This window comes from Macaca mulatta, chromosome 5 (assembly GCF_049350105.2).
Source record: "Macaca mulatta isolate MMU2019108-1 chromosome 5, T2T-MMU8v2.0, whole genome shotgun sequence".
NCBI lineage: Eukaryota > Metazoa > Chordata > Mammalia > Primates > Cercopithecidae > Macaca > Macaca mulatta.
Window position 1 is genome coordinate 190498612 of NC_133410.1, and position 21640 is coordinate 190520251.

Below are 21640 nucleotides of genomic sequence, written 5' to 3' on the forward strand. Positions count from 1 at the left end.
TATATGCCTTCCGCAGCTACGTGGCACTTGTAATATGAAATATTGAAACTTACTTGTTAGCTCTCTATTTGGGGGCCAAGTATCTCAATATGTCACCTGTCTCAGAAAGTTCAGGATGTGGTTCACACGGTGCCTGTCAGGTGAAATTCACCAGATGAAGTTGCATATGCATGATTCAGTTGTCATTTCTATGAGACGCCTTTACTGGGGTTGTTCTGAGTTCCTGGTGGGGACTCTTTCGTGGAGAGCAGGGAGGCAGTTTGAGATGGTGTTGCTGTTGAATTTTATCCTTTCACTTATCTCAGCTTCTTCTAGATCTCTGCAGAGATTTCAAATTGCAACTGGTGAGGAAGTGGGTTCCCAGTGAAAACAACGACCCACATAAGGTAGTCATTTCAACAGAGTTCGCATGACTTTGGGTCAGATGGCATTCACTCCATCTAGCTGCTTGCTTTTTTTTTTTTTTCTTTTTTTTTTTTTTTTTGAGATGGAGTGTTGCTCTGTGGCCCAGGCTGGAGTGCAGTGGCACAATCTTGGCTCACTGCAAGCTCCACCTCCTGGGTCCACGCCATTCTCCTGCCTCAGCCTCCTGAGTAGCTGGGACTACAGGCGCCCGCCACCACGCCCGGCTAATTTTTTGTATTTTTAGCATAGACAGGGTTTCACCGTGTTAGCCAGGATGGTCTTGATCTCCTGACCTCGTGATCCGCCCACCTCAGCCTCCCAAAGTGCTGGGATTACAGGCATGAGCCACCGTGCCCAGCCAAACTGCATGCTTTTCTATCTTGTTGCACTTCTGCCATCAGTCACTTAAAAATAAAAACTGCAAAGTTACTTAAAAGACGTCTAAGTTACTTTTTTTTCTGGCCTGTCACTTTAGACCCTGTGTGAATTTCATACATCAGTTTTGATGACCCTCAGTGCTGAACGAGAGGTTCTATTGTAATCCATGATGAGGGTCTAATATGATTATCCCCTCCTCCAAAACTACAAAACGCTCCCCAACATACCCTCATATATATTTATGTGGTAATTGGCATGGGGTTATGCAAAATCAGTGGGAACTGACTTACTTATATTTAAGTATCACGCAAAGGAAAAAATTAAAATTAAAGGGTCAGGGGTGGCTGCCCACGCCTGTAATCCCAGTACTTCGGGAGACCAAGATGGGAGGATCCCTTGGGCCAAGGAGGTGGAGGCCAGCCTGGGCATCACAGGGAGACACCATCTCTACAAAACAATTTAAAAATTTGCCAGTGTTGGTGTCACGTGCTTTGTAGTTCCAGCTACTTGGGAAGATGAAGCAGGAGAATTGCTTGAGCCTGGGAGACTGTAGTGAGCCATCACTGTGCCCTGCACTCCAGCCTGGGTGACAGAGCTAGACCCTGCCTCAAAAAAATTAGAAAATTAAAGATTAAATATTTGCACTGTTGGAGCTTTTCACTTTTTTTGACAATTTCTAACATAAGGAGGATGTGCTTATGTTAGATTGAGCTTAAGTGTCTGGTTATATTATATGTATTTCACAAAATGCAAGTTAGCCTGAGAGTCTAGCATAGATTAAGAGATGCAATCAAACACACGCTGGTAGTATTGGTGAAGCAGATTAAACAGGTAACCCCTGAAATGTGTGCCCAGGAATACATTTAGTTTTTAGAAATTGTCAAAAAAGTGAAAAGCTCCAACTATGCAAAAAGGACAAGCCCTACCTTTGTAAACAAGACAGCTTTACAATTGTGTATTTGTGTATACAGGTTGAAGATATGGCCAGTAACATCCGTGTCAAAATAGAATAGTGAAATGTCCATATCTTGTTTCAGCGATTAAAATCCATCAATGCATCTCCACGTTGATTCTTTGGGAATGACATTGGTTTAAAGACTAGCTTGTTTATTTTTCGCATGATGACTGAAATATCTATGCATGGTATTACTTTTATATGTAAAGTTATACCGTGTTGACAGATTTTGTAGTCTTTTTATGACAAGGCAGTATGAAACAAAACCTTTCCATGACTACCAAAGAAAGCAATGGGGTTAAGTGACAGAACTCTCCTAGCTATTTGTCTGTCATAGAGAACAGTAAATTGCAGCCTGTCTCAAGGTTGGTGTTTAGACACATTCTCAGATTAATGGTTTTGCATAGACACTTTGGACTCCAAGTGATTTTGAGATAAGCTCCATCAAGAATATCCTCTGGCCTACACTAAGCAGAAGGTTTTGAGAAGTTTAGTATGAACTCTGTGAAAGGAAATCTGATTTTTAAACAGACTATATTGATATGGCTCTCCTTGTCTCAAAAAAAATGAAGAAAGGTTTTTAGCTACCTCAATAGTAACTGGTCTCATTAATGTCTTGCTTTTACAACTCCAGAACAGAGTGATTTTGTTTTCTACAGAATGTTTCACCAAGACTGTGCTTTTGTACTTGAAGAAGCAGATGTCCAAAGAAACTTTTGATATGATAAATGAACAATCACAAAGAAAAAGTTAGTTAAGTAGCATGAGTCACATGAGAAAACAATTCAGCTAAGAATGTGCTGATTCATTTCTTTTCAATAACATCAGTTTATTTTTAGTGCTGCGCTATAATGTGATAGGTATTCCTACAGCTGGTGAATTTGAAACCTTAAAGGTGATGAACTGAATACTGAAATATGCAGAAGTCCCACAAAGGAAAAAGTGCATAGTAGTTTATGCTTGCATTTTTAGCAGTTATGCTGACTACTTCTGTAAGTTAATTTCTCTATATGGACCTATCATGAAACTCAGGAGGATACGAGGCTTAAAGTAACAGATTTGCACACAGTAATTTCTTTTCCCTTTAGTCTCAATGTTGGTTCACGTAAGCACTTGGATAAAAGTAAGTTTTAGCACTTAGTACTTTAAGCACTTTAGTCGCATGTTAAAATTAGGCATATTGTCCTAATGTTCAACCTATTTATTTAAGTGCCCCCAAAACATCGAAGTGTTACATTTAGAAAAAGATCTGGGACATAAAATCCAATCTTATAAATAACCTTAACAAACAAATCTATATAACAAATTTTTCCCCTGGCAGGTAATCTATAATAATTATAGAACAAATAATTATTGAACAACTATTGTGAACAAGATACTGTGCTTGACAGGGTCAGAGGTACAAGAAGTGTTAGACATGGTTTCTGCCCTCCTTGGTTTTATCATTGAATTAGTAGTGTGAGGATTAGAACTATAAAAAGAAAAATGCCAGCCACAGACAGAAAATATTTGCTCTCCTATGTGAATTCAAATGAAGACCCTTCCAGGCCAGAGTGTTAAGAATATTAGAGAAAAGCAGGAGAAGGAAGTGAAGGAAGGCATTCATGGAGTTGGCATTGGGGATAGAATGCAGGAACAGACGACATGCCGGCAGGAATGTAAAGGCAAAATCCAGACCAATACCTAAAAGCATGGGTTTGAACACCAAACAGACCTGCGTTCAAATCCTTCCCCTGCCATTTGCCACTTATATATTTTATTTGCCTTCTCTGGCGTCAGTCTCCTCGTTTGTATAATATCTTTCTTGTTGGGCATTGTAAAATTTAAATGAGGTAATGCAGGGAAAGTAATTTGCATTACCGATTAAAAAAAAAAAAAGGTAAAGGAAGGATCCAATTTGACTTCACATAGAGAAGTCATGGAAAATGAGTCTAAAAAGTTGTGGATGACCCCTGAAAGCTAAACTAAGAAATGTGACTTCATTGACTTCATTGAGCAACCACTGGGGACCCATTCAAAATGTTTAGATCGAGAAGAGATGTCATGAAAGCAGGGCTTTGAAAACCTAGTGAGCGTGCAGGGTGCAGTTGCTTGTCCTGGGGAGAGACTGGGAAAGGGAGGCCATTGAGGCTGAGCAGACACGAAGTGAAGAGGGTCTGACATGGGCATAGAAACGAGGACACAACAGGCGTGTTCGGGAAAGAAAATAGTGCTTTGTTCATTTGATTGTAGCTAACTCCCTACAAAATTCCTTCCGCTCACACAAGGCTGTCGCTACATATTATTTGTGTAACAGTCACTGCAAAAAAACAAAAACAGAACTTTAAAGTTGCTCTTTTGGATAACACCGGGTTGCAAATTATTCTTGCATTCTATAAAGAAATACTGAAATGGAATTTTTTTTTTTTTTGAGACCAAGTCTCGCTCTGTTGCCCAGGCTGGAGTGCAGTGGCAGGCTCCTGGCTCACCTCAACCACCACCTCCCAAGTTCAAGCGATTCTCCTGCCTCAGCCTCCTGAGAAGTTGGGACTATAGGCATGTGCCACCATGCCTATGTAAATTTTGTATTTTTTGTAGAGATGCGGTTTCACCATGTTGGCCAGGCTGGTCTCAAACTCCTGACCTCAAATGATCTCCCCACCTCAGCCACCCAAAGTGCTGGGATTACAGGCGTGAGCCACCGAGCCAGGCCAAAACGGCATAATTTATAAAGGAAAGAGTTTTAATTGGATCACTGTTGCTCGTGTTGTGCAGGAAGCATGGCCAGGGAGGACGGGGGAAACTCAGGGCGGAAGGTCAAGGGAAAGCAGGCGCGTCTTACCTGGCTGGAGCAGGAGGAAGAAAGTAAAGATGCTACACACGTTTAAACAGCCAGATCCTGTGAGAACTCACTCAGTATCGCGAGAACAGCAAGGGCACAATCCGCCCCCATAAGCCAATCACCTCCCACCCCGCCCCTCCTCTAACAGTAGGGATTACAATTCAACATGAAATTTGGGCAGAGACACACATCCAAAGCATGTCAGTTATAAATGGGAACTTCCCTCCAGTTTCCTTGCCTGGGTTTCTCCCTTCATCACACACATCCACGTTCCTCTGAAACAAAACACTGACAGCAAGATTCTGTGGCTGACAGGAGGACCAAGCAGGACACATCTTAGCCTTTTTGTCTGAATCTGTTACCAAACCATTTTTCTCACCAGCTAATTCCCTCATAAGGAAGGTGGGCTTCAGCGCTGCTAGCTAGGACTGTGATCCCAGCAATGTGCTTTTGGCTGTTGTTAACAGTGCAGCTGCAAACACTGGTGAGCAAGTATATGCCTGAGTACCTGCTTTCTGTTTGGGGGATATACACCTAGGAGGCTAATTGCTGGGTCATATGGTAATTCTATGTTTAACTTTTTGATGAACAGCTGAACAATTTTTCATAGCAACTACAGTTTTACATTCCCACCAGCAATGCACAAGGGTTCCAATTTCTCCGCGTCCACACCAACATTTTTTCCCCATTTCTAATACTCCAACTATCCTACTGAGTATAAGGTGATTCTCCTTTTGGTTTTCATTTGCATTTTCCTAACACCTGATGACATCAAGCATCTTTTTATGCGCTTGTTGACCATTTGTATGCCTTCTTGAAGAAATGTCTACTCAAGTCAACTCAAATGTTTTCATGTGTATAATGTACTTAGCATACTGCAAAGAAAACAATACTCAGTCTGTAAATAGTAACCAGTGATAATGATGTCAACAACAACAATAACAACAACGATAAGGAGATTTGGACAATGGTCTGGCTTCCACCACAGCCTCGATGTGTGGCTTTAATCAAGTCCATTAGGGAACGAATTTAAGAATGGAGACTAAAAAAATCCTGATTCTCTGTCTAAGGCTCTTTTAAATTTTATTTATTTATTTTTGCACAATTTAAAGTAAGAATTATGGTAAAAATATAAGCTTGGGCCAGGCGCGGTGGCTCACGCCTATAATCCCAGCACTTTGGGAGGCCGAGGCAGGCGGATCACAAGGCCAGGAGATCGAGACTATCCTGGCTAACACAGTGAAACTCCGTCTCTACTAAAAACACAAAAAATTAGCCAGACATGGTGGCAGGGGCCTATAGTCCCAGCTACTCAGGAGGCTGAGGCAGGAGAATGGTGTGAACCTGGGAGGCAGAGCTCACAGTGAGCTGAGATCACACCACTGCACTCCAGCCTGGGCGACAGGGCAAGGCTCTGTCTCAAAAAAAAAAAAAATTTGTGTGTGTGTGTGTGTGTGTGTATATATATATATATATATATATATATGTAAGCTTGAACACAGAGGACACATTAGCAGATGCCAGGCCACACTTTTCAGTGACACTTTGATATCCCCTTTCACTGACCATGGCTCTGCCAGGACTTACTCTGGGTACCTCTGTTCTGGAAGCCTCCTTATCTCCAGCCAGTCCAAGGGTCCTTTCTGTCTTTCCCCCTCTATCTGCCATCCTTCCTTTACATTTGAGCCCTTCGGACCTGAATAGAAGCAGAGTAAGACTTCAGAGACGAGAGCCCGGCAGCATTCCTTTCAGGAACTTTTAGAGATATTACCTTATCTCTTCATTGTTGAGTGATGCTGAAGTACAGCTGCAGAAACTAGATATGACATCTGTGGCAGGGACACATCTCAGATGAATGGAGTATTCATCAAGGGACCTGATAGTGTTCCGTTGCATGAAACTTCAGCAGCTTATTCATGGCCATGAGCCAGTTTCTCCCCAAACCCCATCATTCGGGGTTCGGTGCACCTGACTGAAGGCTACAAAGACATTACTGTGTGTATTTAGTGTGAGTTTGAAGCCAAAATAAAAAGGTAATATGGCATTATCATCAACTCACTATGTGCCTGACCGAGGCTTTGGGAGACACAACCCAAAGTAATAATTAAAAAATAATCTTCCTGTCGATATTAAATCCTAGGAGCTGCAAAGGATAGAGGAAACCCCAAGTGGGCTTTTAAGAGCTCTAAGTTACCTGAAGAAACCTAGTTTCTGCCTCCTGAGATGGAGCTGACTCTCCGTTGCTGGAATACTGGTGATTTCTCCAAGGCCCTTCATATGTGGAGGGACTCCCTTACTCTGCTTAGGGACTAACCATTCCTGGTCTCAGCAGTATAGGATGATTTCAATCTACTTACTTTAAAACATGTTTTAATTATGTTGAAGAAGTTTGTGTTACCATTAACTGGCAGTCTGATTTCTCTATCGAGGCTTTTTCAGGGTCGTTTTTTTTTCCAGTGCAGTCACATTATCGTGATTTTAGCTGTAATTGTTTGCACTGCATTAGTGGATTGTGGCTGCCAAGAAAGAGAACTAGTGATTTCTGGAATGCCTTCTACATAAGGCACCATGCTGGGTATACCATTCATGAGACAATTCCTTAAAATTGGCAGTGATGTTAGCCCCAATTTAGACAGATGCTGAGACTCAGAGAGTTCCGATAGTTCTGTAGTTGATGGGTGGCACAGTGATGATTTGAATGTCACCTCTGTCTAACCCCAAAGCCTATGTGTGTTCCACCAACCCTCTGTGGATAGAATAAGGCACCTTTTTAATGGATTTGAAGCCAGGAGAGTGAGCAGGACAAAGACATCCATATTTGTGCTTCCCATTTATACAATGATGGCAAAATTATGGGCTTGAGGATGGCAGTGGGAAGTTTGTAAGAAGCTTCCCATTATTGCAGACAATAAGGATACAGAATCTTTATCTTTTAAAGTTAAAAAAACAAATGCTACCTCCATGTGGACTTTCAGTATGAATCACATTTAAAAAAAAAAAAAAAAAAAAAACCTACATTGCTTCTACTAAGCAATAAACATCTTTTGGTTCCTAAGATGAGAATTAAGGAAAAGTTTTCATTATAGCAATTAAACTGTCTTAATGCAAATGAAATAAGGAAAAAAGCAAGAAATGTATTATTTTTCCTGCTTGATGAAAACAGCTTCCAGAATTATATCGTAGAAGAATATTTAATTCACTTTTAAATAAGAAGATGAATCTTTTCTTTTTATTGTAATTTCCCTGACATATTTTGGTAATAGGTCTTACCCACACGTGTATGCAAGAATGTTGTAAATAAAAACATATTTCTGGTGATGCATATTAATGAACCCTACCAAATATTTGACTAATCTCTAAACATGAAGAATTTTGGTAGTGAAAAATGAATAAATGTATTAATGATCAAGATTAAAACTTAATGATATGCATTATCTATGAGTACACACATTAAAATGAACATTTTATAATATCCTAAAATAAAGGTAAATCGATACAAATTAATAGGTGTGAGATTTTAGAGAAGCCTCCACATGGAAAATAGATTTTAAAAATTAGAAGAATATGATAGAAAAAAGCCTAACAAAATGAAATAAAACACAATATTAGAAAATCTCGCTTGTGATTCAGTGCAAGAAAAAGAAAAAAACCTTCATGAGTGAGATGGAAAGTGATAAAACTAACAAATTCCACGTCAGTAGTAGACCCAGTAATAAGCAAAGCAAAAACTGAATTTAAAGAATTTGCAGAGGTAACTCTGAAAAAAGAGAATAATAAACAAGGCAGCAAAAGTATAATTTGTTTCATGGAGAGCTGAATATTCCTATTTCCTTTCTGGCATTAAAATATCAGCATTCCATGGTACAGTATTTTGATGTTATATTACATTGTTTTGTATCATAACATCATGAAATGATTTCAACATTTTCAGTACCCTCTTCCTTGGGCCTCGTCTTGCTCACTGTAATTAGAAGAGATGAGCAGGAAGGACTTGATCAGAACCAAATTTCCAGGAATTCCTTCCAGCCCCCTTCTGCCATAAATCACTGATGCTTCCTTGTTGGGCCCCTCAACTAGAACATGCACCCCATTTTTATTTATTTGCCCCTTTGTCAGATTTAGTCTTGTGGTCAAACCCTTTATTTTCAAAATTCAGCAGGTGTGTTATACACCAAGTAAATGTCAGTGCTTTCTTCTTATTACCAAACCTGGGACATCCCTCAGGAAAATACATACATAGATGCACAAACACACACACACACACACACACACACACACACACACACGCACACACAAGAGATCAGAGAATCATGTCGTGACAGCTCTCCCTCTGCTCAGAAATCTTGAAAGGCCTTCTAACTCTCTACATTCCAGACACTAAGGCTACAGATGAAGGGAGGAGTTTCTGTCCCCTCTTCTTCAAGATAAGGACAGCCAGTTACACAGACTATTGTAATGCAAGGCATTATAATACTACAGCATGATATTTAGGATCGTTGACATCAAACTGGTATGTCAGGGAAAGCTTCCCAGAGGTCATACTTGAGGTGATTATTAAATAAGAGTTTGTAAAGAGAAGAAGGAAGTTAAGAATATTTCTAGGCAGAGGCTGCAGACGGTATGGAGATACAGAGGCATGACAAGCCCCAATATATTATGCATCTGCAAGAAATTCCAGATGACTGAATTTCTGAGTGGAGGCACAGGTGGGTGGCAGGTCACAGCTGTGGGTAGGGACGATGTACCATTAGTTATGCTCATGTATATCTCCCCACCTTGATTCTAAGTGCTTTATGCATAGACAAAGCATCTTACTTATTTTTGCATAGTTCCACAGTCTCAGCTAATGCCTTACAAATAGAAGGTTTTGAATTGAAGATTTAAGTATATACGTACAGGCTGGGCGTGGTGGCTCACACCTGTAATCCCAGCGCTTTGGGAGGCCGAGGTGGGTGGATCACTTGAGGTCGGGAGTTCAAGACCAGCCTGGCCAACATAGCGAAACCCATCTTTACTAAAACTACAAAATTAGCTGGATGTGGTGGCACATGCCTATAATCCCAGCTACTCGGGAGGGTGAGGCAGGAGAATAGCTTGAACCTGGGAGGTGGAGGTTGCAGTGAGCTGAAATTGCGCCACTGCACTCTAGCCTGGGTGATGGAGTGAGACTCTGTGTCAAAAAAACAGAATACACATTTACACAGAAGGAAAACATAGAATGGGAAGAGTAAGGCAGTGACGGACAAGTCAGTCATACAAAAATCTAAGATCCAAAGATAGAGAATAAGCCAGGTTAATAAAAGGTAGTAGATTTTCAATTACTTATTTCTCTTAATTCCAATGACTGAGAAGTGTACTGTCTGAAAGATTGACTCGGGCCATAGACAGAGGTGCAGATATTCCACACATCCTCACTTTCGACGATTTGGGAGTACCTTTCCTCTACGTCGAACTCCTGGTTCCTTCAGAGCAATTTTCCATTCGTTGCTTCTGTGGATATTGTTTGCTCTCTTCCTCTTCCAAGCACTTGAACTTCAGAACTCCTTTCACCTCCATTCCAGCCAATGCACTAATTTCCCTCTTGTGGATGAGCCCAGAAACCTCAGGACCCACTTTCAAAGCCATCTCCAGCTACTGACACTTGAATCAAGCAAAGCGTTGGTCCCTTTTTCCCAAGAAGAACGAAAACTTCACAAAAATAAATTTAGGAAGAGCATACTATTTCAAGACTATGGATATATTCATATAGATGGATGTTTTATTTTCCAAATAAGTTCTTATTTGAGCCAGTGTCTGACACATTGCTTTGTAAACCTACACTAGAGGTTGGAGTTGATGGATAATCTCAGGAATGGCTTGAGGCATCTCCAAATGTAAACAATTATAATTATTCCAATACCTGCTCAGCTACCTCCAGGATCCTGCCCAATTACACATTTTTCTTGCAGATTCAAAGTGTGCTTAGTTCTTCTTTCCCATTCCCATTATTTAGACTTAAATCATGATATTTCTTTTTTCTTTTTTTTTTTTTTTTTTGAGACGGAATCTTGCTCAGTCGCCCACGCTGAAGTGCAGTGGTGAGATCTTGGCTCACTACAACCTCCATCTCCTGGGTTCAAGCAATTTTCCTGCCTTAGCCTCCCAAGCAGCTGGGATTAAAGGTGCCTGCCACCACACCTGGCTAAATTTTTTTTTATTTTTAGTAGAGACAGGGTTTCACCATGTTGGTCAAGCTGGTCTCAAACTCCTGGCCTCATGATCAGCCCGGCTCGGCCCCACAAAGTGCTGTTATTACAGGCGTGAGCCACCTCACCTGGCCGATATTTCTTCTTAATCATTGATATTGACACCTCTAGCAGTTCTTCCTTTTTTCTATTTTTTATTGCTACATATTAGTTTTGTACATATTTGGGGGTACATGTAATAATCTGATACATTTATATAATCAAGTGAGAGTAATTGAGATATGTAGCACCTTAAACATTTATCTTTTCTTTATGCTACGAACATTTGAATTGTTCTCTCCTAGCTATTTTGAAATGTACGATAGGTTAATGTTAACGATAGTCACCCTACTGATCTGTCGAACACCAGGGATAGTTCTTAATCACTTCTCTTTTTTGGCCAATTACTGTACTTCAGGGCCTTTTAAATGTGATTTTATGGCTACAGAAACCTAACATCATATTCAAAAGATTCTTTAAAGTGATCTTAAAAAAACAAAACAAAACAAAAAAAACACTAACATTTGAGCCAATGTCAACACATTGCAGAGAAATTTTCTTATTTGTTAGGGGTTTGTTTCAGTAAAAATGACAGATAATGCCATCACTGTCTGATCACCCATACACGGCTTGAAGCCATTTCTGGCTGCCCAGTTGTCTTGTCTTTCTACCTTTCCTTGCATCATGATAATCCTCACTGTTTAACTGTCTTGTGGGATACTTTTCAACTATCAAGGACTATCTGGAGTATTTTTTCACTCTCACCCATACAGACACTAGCTCTCTAGTATTCCTTCTGGGAAACAATAGCATAGACATTGTTCATGAAATCAAGCATTAGGCCTCCACTGCACTCATGATCTGGCTGCTCTTTTCAGTGGAGTGGACACCGGCAATCAATGCTGACCCATAGGGTACACTGTAGCAGTAAGCAATGTCTAACCTAAAACTAACCCTGCCAACACCTTGAGCTTGGACTTCCAGCCTCCAAAGGGTAGGCAGTGCACAGCAGCTCTCTACCCAATCAATTTTGCTTTACCTCGACACCTTAACTAATTCTTGAAACTGAATAAATTTCTAATTATTGATAATAAAGTATTTGAAACAATATTTAAAGAAATACATACTTCCACTCTAGGCATAATCAGATATCTTGTATAGTAAACCTCAAAGTTATCAATTACTGCTTAATCTCTTTCCCATATCAAACATATCATGAGGACTGAACACCTTCTTAATATGACACATTCTTTGGGTTGTATTTGTGGCTCTGGGTAGGGCTTTGCAATGGCCTGGGAACTTGTTGAAAGGCTTTTCATGTGTCATCTCATTTTCGTCTGTCTCATCTTCATGCCAGTCCTCTAAGATAGGTACTATAGACTGAGTTGTGTCCCCCAAAATTTGCACTTTGAAGCTCTAACCCCCAACATGACAGTATTTGGAAGCAGGGCCTTTAGGAAGGTAATTAAGGTTAAATGAGATTATAAGGGTGAAGCCCTAATCCAATAGGACTGGTGTCCTTGTAGGTAAAAGAAGAGACACCAGAGGCCCAAAGGTCAGGCCATGTGTATTAGTCTGTTTTCACACTGCTATAAAGAAATACCCGAGACTGGGTAATTTATGTAAAGAAAAGGGGTTTAACTGATTCTCAGTTCTGCACGGCTGGAGAGGCCTCAGGAAACTTACAATCATGGCAGGAGGTGAAGCAGAAGCAGGTACCTTCTTTACAAGGCAGCAGGAGAGAGTGAGTGCAAGCAAGCAGGGGAAATACCAGGCGCTTATAAAACCATCAGAACTTGTGAGAACTCACTCACTAGCATGAGAACAGCATGGGGGGAACCACCCCGATGGTCCATCACTTCCCACTGGGTCCCTCCCACAACATGTGGGGATTATGTGGATTATAATTCAAGATGAAATGTGGGTGGGGACACAGCCACACCATATCACTATGTGAGGACACAGAGAACAGGTAGCCATCTGCAAGCCGGGGAAAGAGCCCTGACAAGAAACTAACCCTGCCAACACCTTGAGCTTGGACTTCCAGCCTTCAGAACTGTGAGAAAATGCATTTCTGTTGTTTACGCCATCCAGTCTGTGGTGTTTTGTTATGGCAGCCCAAGCAAACTAATACAAAAGGTGTTGGCCTCATGTAGCAAGAGAAGACACCAAAGGGCAGAGAAGTTGAGTAAAACAACCATGAGGTTTAAGAGCTCAAAAAATAGGGACCTTAGTCTGTCTGAAGTCAAAAATCCACACTTTTTTCCACTTCATCACACAGGTTCTCTGTGTAACTACTCAGTCTTGCCCCATCTCAGTCCTTACCCCTGGGAGAAATTGAGCCTTTCAGCAGCTTCTTGGTCCAGGAAATTTGACTCGGGCATCATGAAAACCCAAATTCCCTATGGACAACACAGCTCCACCATCCCTCTCTTTGTTCACAGAATTGGCACAAAAGCACCTCAAGATCATCTACTTTAACCCCTTCACTTTGCAGACAAAGCAGGAAGAAGTTAAGTTTGCGGCTGGCCTTTTCCAAATAGGATAAGATTTTCTTCTGAATTTTCGATACTCAATAGCTCAGAAATGTTATATGCATTTTAACACAATAATAAAAATTAGTTATTAAGTCATCTGGCAGGGTCCCAGCTCTGTTATAGGCTGCTTTTGACACAGAATTATGGCTAAACTGCTTCATAAGAGCCAAATCCTTTTCCTCGAAACATAAAACACATGTAACCAGATCACAACCAGGCTTTATAAACAGACGTGTGTCTGTACCACTTGCTCAGCAGAATCCACCATGGCCTCTGCTGCCTGTTTATGGAGCTGTGGGTGCATCAGCAGGAAGCAGTGTCCCAGGCAGGCTAGTGGGAGGAACCCCAGCCCAGCAGGAGTGGCAATAGATGAACTGTTGTTTTATAGCATCTACCCGCCTTTGACTCACACATCACCAAGAGTCAAAATGCACTGAAGCCTATTTTTAACAGCCAGGCAAAGGGAGAAAGACATGTGAAGGAATTTAAAGTCTTCTCTTGAGAATGTCACACAAGCTACCCTCTAAAACTTTCTTGGGAGAAAGAGTTTTTGTTTGAGGGAGAATTAAAACTCAAACTCTGCTGAAAAGCACAAACAAAAGCTATTGTTGTTTAAGCAAGAAAGATAGATGGAAACTACAAGATTAAGAAACGAGGCGGTGTGGGGCGGCAGTGGGGTCAGAAAGTTCGGTTTGCAGGTAAGATGTGGTCTGCAAGAAATTAATGAGGGAGGAAAGAGAGAAAGATGTCACAATAGAATTAAATCAGAGGTCATATCCTCAGGCAGATGTTCACAAGATCTAACACACTCCCATTAAGAGTCTACAACACCAAAACAAACCTGGTGTTTAAAAATGAAGGAGGTGGATCTTCAGGAAACTTCAAAAAGGACAGTCAGTGGCTAAGAGATCAAGGCAGGACAAGAAAGGTGAATGTGTTGGCTCCCATCCAATTGAGGACTGTTTCAAACTTTATGTCCAGATTATGGCATAAGAGGCTGCAAATTCCAGTGTCCATGGGGCTTATGTTACACAGTTACAGATGGCCAGAGTGGCGCCTGATGGGGCCAACTCCACACAGCATGGCTCAGCTCCAACCCATTGTTGCCATGCAAGAAGCAGGCCCAGCACTGCCAGAGACTGTGATTTTTCTTAGACATGACAGAGTGGCAGAAATCTAGATTTGTATGTAAAACAGTGGACAGTTTTTTTTTTTTTTTTTGAGATGGTGTCTTGCTCTGCTGCCCAGGCTGTAGTACAGTGACACAATCTCGGCTCACTGCAACTCTGCCTCCTGGATTCAAGCGATTCTCCTGCCTCAGCCTCCCAAGTAGCTGGGATTACAGGCGTATGCCACCATGCCCTGCTAATTTTTCGTATTTTTAGTAGAGATGGGGTTTCACCATGTTGGCCAGGATGGTCTCAATCTCCTGACCTCGTGATCCGCCTGCCTTGGCCTCCCAAAGTGCTGGGATTACAGGTGTGAGCCACCACGCCCGGCCAACAGTTGGTTTTTTATAATCTTCAAACACCATGTAGACAAAGCAGGACTTGTCTGTAGCTCATTTGCTCTCAACTCTCCAACTTCTTCTGTCTTCTTCAAGAGACGGCCTCTGTGGTCCCCCAGATTTTCTCCTAATCCAGACCATCAGACTCAGAGTCCAAACATGCATTCCTTTTCTTCTGTCATTGCTCTGGACAAGAGCCATCAACATCTCCCCGTGGCCTACCTGGTGAATTTCAAATGTTTCAGCCCTGCACTCAAGGCTCTGCATAGTCCCTGCAGTCTCACTCTACAAACTTTCATCCTGTGCTTCCCAGCGGGAACCAGTGTCCCAAACTGGAAATTCTATGCATTTTCCCCTCAAATAAAATCTGTACATTCCTGGAGTCTCACCTTAGTTCTTCGTATATCTTCTATCCTTTTCATTTTAAGAGGTAGTGACTTATTCTGTTGCCCAGGCTGGAGCACAGTGTTGTGATCATAGCTCACTGTAGCTATGAACTCCTGGGTTCAAGCAATCCTTCCACTTCAGCTTCCTAAGTAGCTGGGAATATAGATGTGTGACATAATGCCTGACTAATTTTTTAATTTTTTTTATAGAGATGAGGTCTCACTATGTTGCCCAGGCTGGTCTTGAACTCCTGGCCTCACACAATCAAAGTGCTGGGATTATAGGCATGAGCCACCATGCCCAGCCTCTTTCTCCTCTTCTTCTGCTTTTTTTTTTTTTTTTTTTTTTTTTTTTTTGAGACAGAGTCTTGCTGTTGCCAGGCTGGCATGATCTCGGCTCACTGCAACCTCCGCCTCCCAGGTTCAAGCGATTCTCTTGCCTCACCCTCCCAAGTAGCTGGGATTACAGGCACCCACCACCACAGCCAGCTAATTTTTTAATTTGTAGTAGAGACGGGGTTTCACAATGTTGGCCAGGATGTTCTCAATCACTTGACCTCGTGATCCACCTGCCTCGGCCTCCCAAAGTGCTGGGATTACAGGTGTGAGCCACCACGCCTGGCCTCTTTCTTCTTTATAATCAAATTCCAGTGACCACCTGATCCTTCAAGACATCACTCACATATCCTTTCTTCTGGGCTTCTTGTCCGGCATGTTCTCTTCTACTGCTCTTCTATGAAGCTTCTGACTTGTGTCTTCTAAACAAATATCTCATCATGTTTGGAGCTGTATGACTCTCTCCTCCACCCAACCCTGAGAGTTTAACTCAGGGATTGGCAAACCTTTTTGGCAAAGGGCCAAATAAGAAATACTTTTGGCTTTGTGGGCCCTATGATCTCTGCTGCAACTACTCATCTGCTCAAAAGCAGCCATAGACGAGATGTAAGCAAATAGGTATGGCCATGTTCCCATAAAGCTCTTTATAAAAACAGGTGGCCAGATTTGGCCTGGAAAGTACAGTTTGCCAACCTCTTGCCCTGCTTGGACAAGGACAGAGTCTTCTTGCTATTATTATACAATAGATAATGAATGTTCATTAGAGAACAAATCCCTCAAAAGTCAATTCATGTTGACTTCCTCCATAACCTTTCCTTGACAGTCATGGACACAGCAGCATTTTTCAACTTCTGAACATCTGCAAGTACTTGGTATCCAGATATCTCCTCATATTACTCTCACCATCATTGTGTGATATTCGCTTAATGCTGCTATGATGAATTAGGGCTGATTTACATCATTTCCAGAGTCTTTTGTTCTAAAAATCCTATGGGTCACTTCATTGTCTTGTACTGCCACCGACTTGTATATTTTTGGGTTTTCTTCACTTCACATAAATTATAAGCTTCTAGAGAATAAACCATATCTAATTTTTCTTGGGATTGCTAAAATGCCTTATATAGTGCTTTTGTCATAATATTCATTCATTTATTCATGTAACATGTATTTGTGGGACAATATGTGGCACAAACATAAAAATAAGCAAAACGGAAATGGCCCCTGCTCCAGTTAAAGTCAAAGTCTAGTGAACTAATGATTGTGTCATCATAAATTGAGATAAAAATATCTGAAAGAAAGTACATAATTTTTAAACAACATTTCACAAAGAAAGCAAACAAATACTGGGGCAGGTAGAGGAAGGAAGGGCAGGAAAGGCTTCCCCGAGGAAGTAATGCTTGAATCTAGATCCATTTATTCAACCAATTCAGTACACATTATTTGCCAGGCATTATCCTAAGCACTTGGAGTACAGTGGTGATCTAAGCAGACAGAAGTTCCCGCCGTGTTGGAGCTTGTTTTCTAACGGGAGCTGAAGAGTAAGTAAAAATTAGATTGAAAGGAAAAAAGGGTTGAATAACATTCCTGAAAGAAGGAACCGCATGTACAAGGATCCTGGGTGGGAAGGGGCTTGGCACCGTCCCTGCAGTGGCCCATCCCACTGTGGGTGGGGGCTTGTTGAGGTGTGACCTCATAGGTAATGTAATCATATAATTTATTCTCTAAAGCAGAGCACTCTTGACAGTAAGTAAGGCATTACGAATCATTACAACAAGCAAAAACTGGTATAGTTCCAGCAAATTGGATATATGAGCCTGGGCAAGGTAGCGAGACCTCATCTCAACTAACAACAAAAATAAATACATAAATAAATAAATCAGTCCATGCCTGTAGTCCCAGCTGTTTGGGAGGCTGAGGATCACTTGAGCCCAGGAGTTTGAGGCTGCAATAAGCGGTGACTGTGGCACTGCACTGTAGTCTAGGTGGCAGAGCAAGACCCTGTCTCAAAAAATAAACAAAACAGCCGGGTGCAGGGGTTGACACCTGTAATCCCAGCGCTTTAGGAGGCCGAGGTGGGTGGATCATGAGGTCAGGAGATCGAGACCATCTTGGCAAACATGGTGAAACCCTATCTCTACTAAAATGCAAAAAATTAGCCAGGCATGGTGGCGTGCACCTTTAATCCCAGCTACTTGGGAGGCTGAGGCAGGGGAATTGCTTGAACTTGGGAGGTGGAGTTTGCAGTGAGCTGAGATCATGCCACTGCACTCCAGCCTGGATGACAGAGTGAGACTGTCTCAAAAGCAAAAACAAAAACAAAAAAACAAAACTGGACATATGAGTATCCCACTCACAGGCCACATGAAGATTTTAACGTGACCACAGTGACATTTTTTAAAACAATCCTGTCACTGCTGTGGAAAACTGATCTGGAGAGGAACTGTGTCAATGTGAAGAGGCCGGCTGGTATGCTACTGCGGATGTCTAAGTAATAGAGCAGTGTGGCCTGAGCTAGGGGAGTAAGGAACAGAGGAAATAGAGAGAGAGGGGAATAAATTTTAGAGGTATTTCAGAAGCAATTTTAACAGGACTTGGGTGATATTAATTATTAGTGGTGGAAATGAACGGGAGAAAGCATGGGGTGAAGTAGAATGGCAAGGTCATGCTGGAAGCAAGAGAGAGTTTATATAGAGATTCAGGTGCCAAGACCTACCCTTGGCACCAGCTGCTAAGCCAGGGAGTATTTTGAGAGCTGGTCTTGATGAATCTGAAGATTGCAGCAAACACACCAAATGTCCATTAGTGATGATTAGTAAGAGTATAACTGAGGCTTTGACACGGGAAAGAGGCTGATAGAGCAAAGTACTCCCCAGTGGACGATGAGTAATAATTTGTGCTTTTGTCAACATTGCTGGCGGACTTTGTGTACTTTTAGGGAAGCAGAGGTTTTCATGGTGCAAGAAAAAGGATGAAGAGCAAGGGGGTGGAGGGTAGCTTGATATTGAAAATTCAATATTAGGTGCTGGAATACCAGAGTCAAGAGTAAAGAGTTATAGGAAGTGACATCCAGACCAGCAAATAAGAGAGCAAGAGCCATGATTTGTGGACATTGATGTTTCAGAGAGACGTTTAGCTGAAATACGCAACCAGGACTATATCTGGAAGCTGAGTTAATACATAATTCAGAAACCACCTTAACTCACCGCACTTTTAAATGAGATGTTGAAATCGTTGTCCAGCACGAATGCACAGTTGATTCCTTGTCAGTCATTTCTCTGGTCAGCACGTGCTGCCCAGATGGGAGAATTTCGTTTTGTTCTGAGAGCTTTCAGTCAACCTGATTGCATTTGACCGGGAAGGTCTCAGTAAAGATGTCACTTCCCCCTTTACCCTCGGGCTGAGTCAGCGAGGAAAGTGAAAGAAACTGAGTAACCAAGGCTCTTGACTACATGTCAAGAATCCTTTGCCCCTTCCTCCCACGGCTTCATGCAACTTCACTGTTAGCCAGTTATTGTACCCCTTTGTCTAGGAGTACCCGTTTACAGAATTGTTAGGTGCAAAACAACCCACTCGTCTTAACCATGCAGAGATACTGAGGACGGAAAAGGAGCTTGAACAGTGAGCTCTGCGTGTGTGTGCATCTCTTCTTGCAAGATGCTGATCATCGATCACCTCTGCCTAACCCACGTTTCAAAACTCTTTGCAAATAAGGATGTGGAAATGGTTCCACCTGAGGCCAGATGTGAAATTCAGGTTGGGACTCGGGGCTGTAAAATATTGTACCTTGACTTCTTTCAAAATCAAAATATTCATTATGCAGCCATTAAAAAAGATGTTATAGAAATATGTTTCAAGACATTGGAAGATGTTCATGATAAATTATTAAATCAAATACTAGATTATAAAAGAATGTGCTCTGTGTAATTCAATTTCTATTTTTAAAACAGGTGTAGAAAGGACTTCAGTGTTAAGTGAAATCTTAAAGGTAGTGATTTCTAGGTAGTGAAACTGGTAATAATTTTTATTTTTATGTTTAGATTAACAACATTGTTTAAATGTTTTCAGTAACAGGTACTACTTGTGTTATAAAAGTGTATGTACTTTTAAATGTACTATCCAACATTCATAAACATGCATGGAAGCATCACTATATTATCAACCATCCAGTGAAACAGGGGTGTAACCTGGCCGCTCTCGTGTAATGACAGAACATTCAATTCAAAGTTGGGCAGGCCAGGCTTGGTGGCTCACACCCGTAATCCCGGCAGTGTGGGAGGCAAAGGCATGAGGATCACCTGAGCCCAGGGGTTCAAGACCAGCCTACGCAACATAGGGAGACCTCGCCTTTATAAAAAATTAAAAATTAGCTGGGCATAGTGGCATGCGCTTGTGGTTCCAGCTACTCAGAAGGTTGAAGTGGGAGGATCGCTTGAGCCCGGGATGTCAGGCCTGCAGTGAGCCGTGATGACATCACTTCACTCCAGCCTGGATGACAGAGTGACAGCCTGTCTCAAAGAAAAAAACAAAGAAAACTAAGTATTGCTGCCTTGCTTTGCCACCTTTGGTAATTTAGGAGACATCGCTGTGCCTCAGCTGTCCCATTTGTAAAACAAGAATCATAATGGTTGCTAATTCTAAAGTTGTAAGAATAGATTTAAAAAATGCTTACAAATTGCTTAACATAGAGTAAGCTCCCGATAAATATTAGTTAATCTTATGATTACTTAGGTAATACTCTTCTTGAATAGGTGCCAAGAAGGTTCTAGAATTGAGTGTTATATTTTGTGGGTACCGAGTGCTTCAAAGAAGGATGTTTCAGGCTGGGTATGATGGCTCACACCTGTAATCCCAGCACTTTGGGAGGCCAAGGTGGGTGGATCACGAGGTAATGAGTTCGAGACCAGCCTGGCCAATATGGTGAAACCTCATCTCTACTAAAAATACAAAAATTAGCCAGGCGTGGTGGCATGTGCCTGTAGTCCCAGCTACTTAGGAGGCTGAGGCAGAAGAACCACTTAGACCCGGGAAGGCAGAGGTTGCAGTGAGCTAAGATAATGCCACTGCAGTCCAGCCTGGGTGGCAGAGTGAGGCTCTGCCTCAAAAAAAAAAAAAAGAAGAAGAAGAAGAAGAAAGAAGAAAGAGGAAGAAAGAAGAAAAAAGAAGAAGAGGAAGAGGAGGAAGAGGAGGAGGAGGAGGAGGAAGAAGAAGAAGAAGAAGAAGAAGAAGAAGAAGAAGAAGAAGAAGAAGAAGAAGAAGAAGAAGAAGAAAAGAAAGAAAAGAAAGAAGAAGGAAAGAAAGAAAGGAAGAAGAAGAAGAAGAAGACGACGATGACGACGACGACGACGACGGCGGAGGCGGCTGTCTCTAGTCAGGACCAATGTCAATGCCAAGCACATTGCAGAAGCAGTGGTTTTATGGAAAACTGTTAGAGAAAACCATTAGCCAGAGGGGCTGACATTTCCTGTCCTTTGCATGCAGTTATCCCACAGCATACCTGATACTTTTAAGTGACTTGGCTCCCTGTAGATTCTTGATCCATTCAATGCAGAAATTCTAGCACTGAACCTAGGAAAAAAAAAAAAATGTTACTATTCCGGTGTCTTTTAGGTTATTCTGGGCACTGAACTGAGGCTTTCGTATATGGAGTGACTAGATAACTTCAAGGATGGTAATTGGTGATACCAAAATCCTATTGACTGAGTCATTTTATTGGAACTAAAGAGAGTTTGGGGTAGATATATATTTGTGGGAACATAATTTTACTTGCTTAGGGTTGTTTAAACATATACAAAAGTAGAGGGAATATTGTAATTGCCTTAGTTCATTCAAGCTGCTACAACAAAGTACTACAAACTGGGTGGCTTATAAACAACAGAAATTCATCTCTCATAGTTATGGAGGCTGAGAAGTCCAAGATCAAGGTGCCAGCAGATTCAACTTCTGGTGAGGGGCTGCTTTCTTGTTCGTAGGTGGCACCTTCTCTCCATGTCCTCACATGGCAGAAAGAGCAAGGCGGCTCTCTAAGATCTCTTTTATAAGGGTACTAATTCCATTCATGACTCCATCCTCATGACCTAATCACCCCCGCCAA

The 21640-nt window shown here is 41.6% G+C and overlaps 1 long non-coding RNA gene across 1 annotated transcript; it reads right to left on the minus strand.

The window, feature by feature from the left end:
* Window positions 1-16942: 16942 nt before the first annotated feature.
* Window positions 16943-21116, minus strand: LOC144340875 (uncharacterized). The gene is made up of 2 exons (XR_013417385.1): window positions 21044-21116; window positions 16943-20054 (listed from the first exon to the last, which is right to left on the minus strand). It is a non-coding gene; the product is annotated as an uncharacterized LOC144340875 (long non-coding RNA).
* Between the last annotated feature and the right edge of the window lie 524 nt (window positions 21117-21640).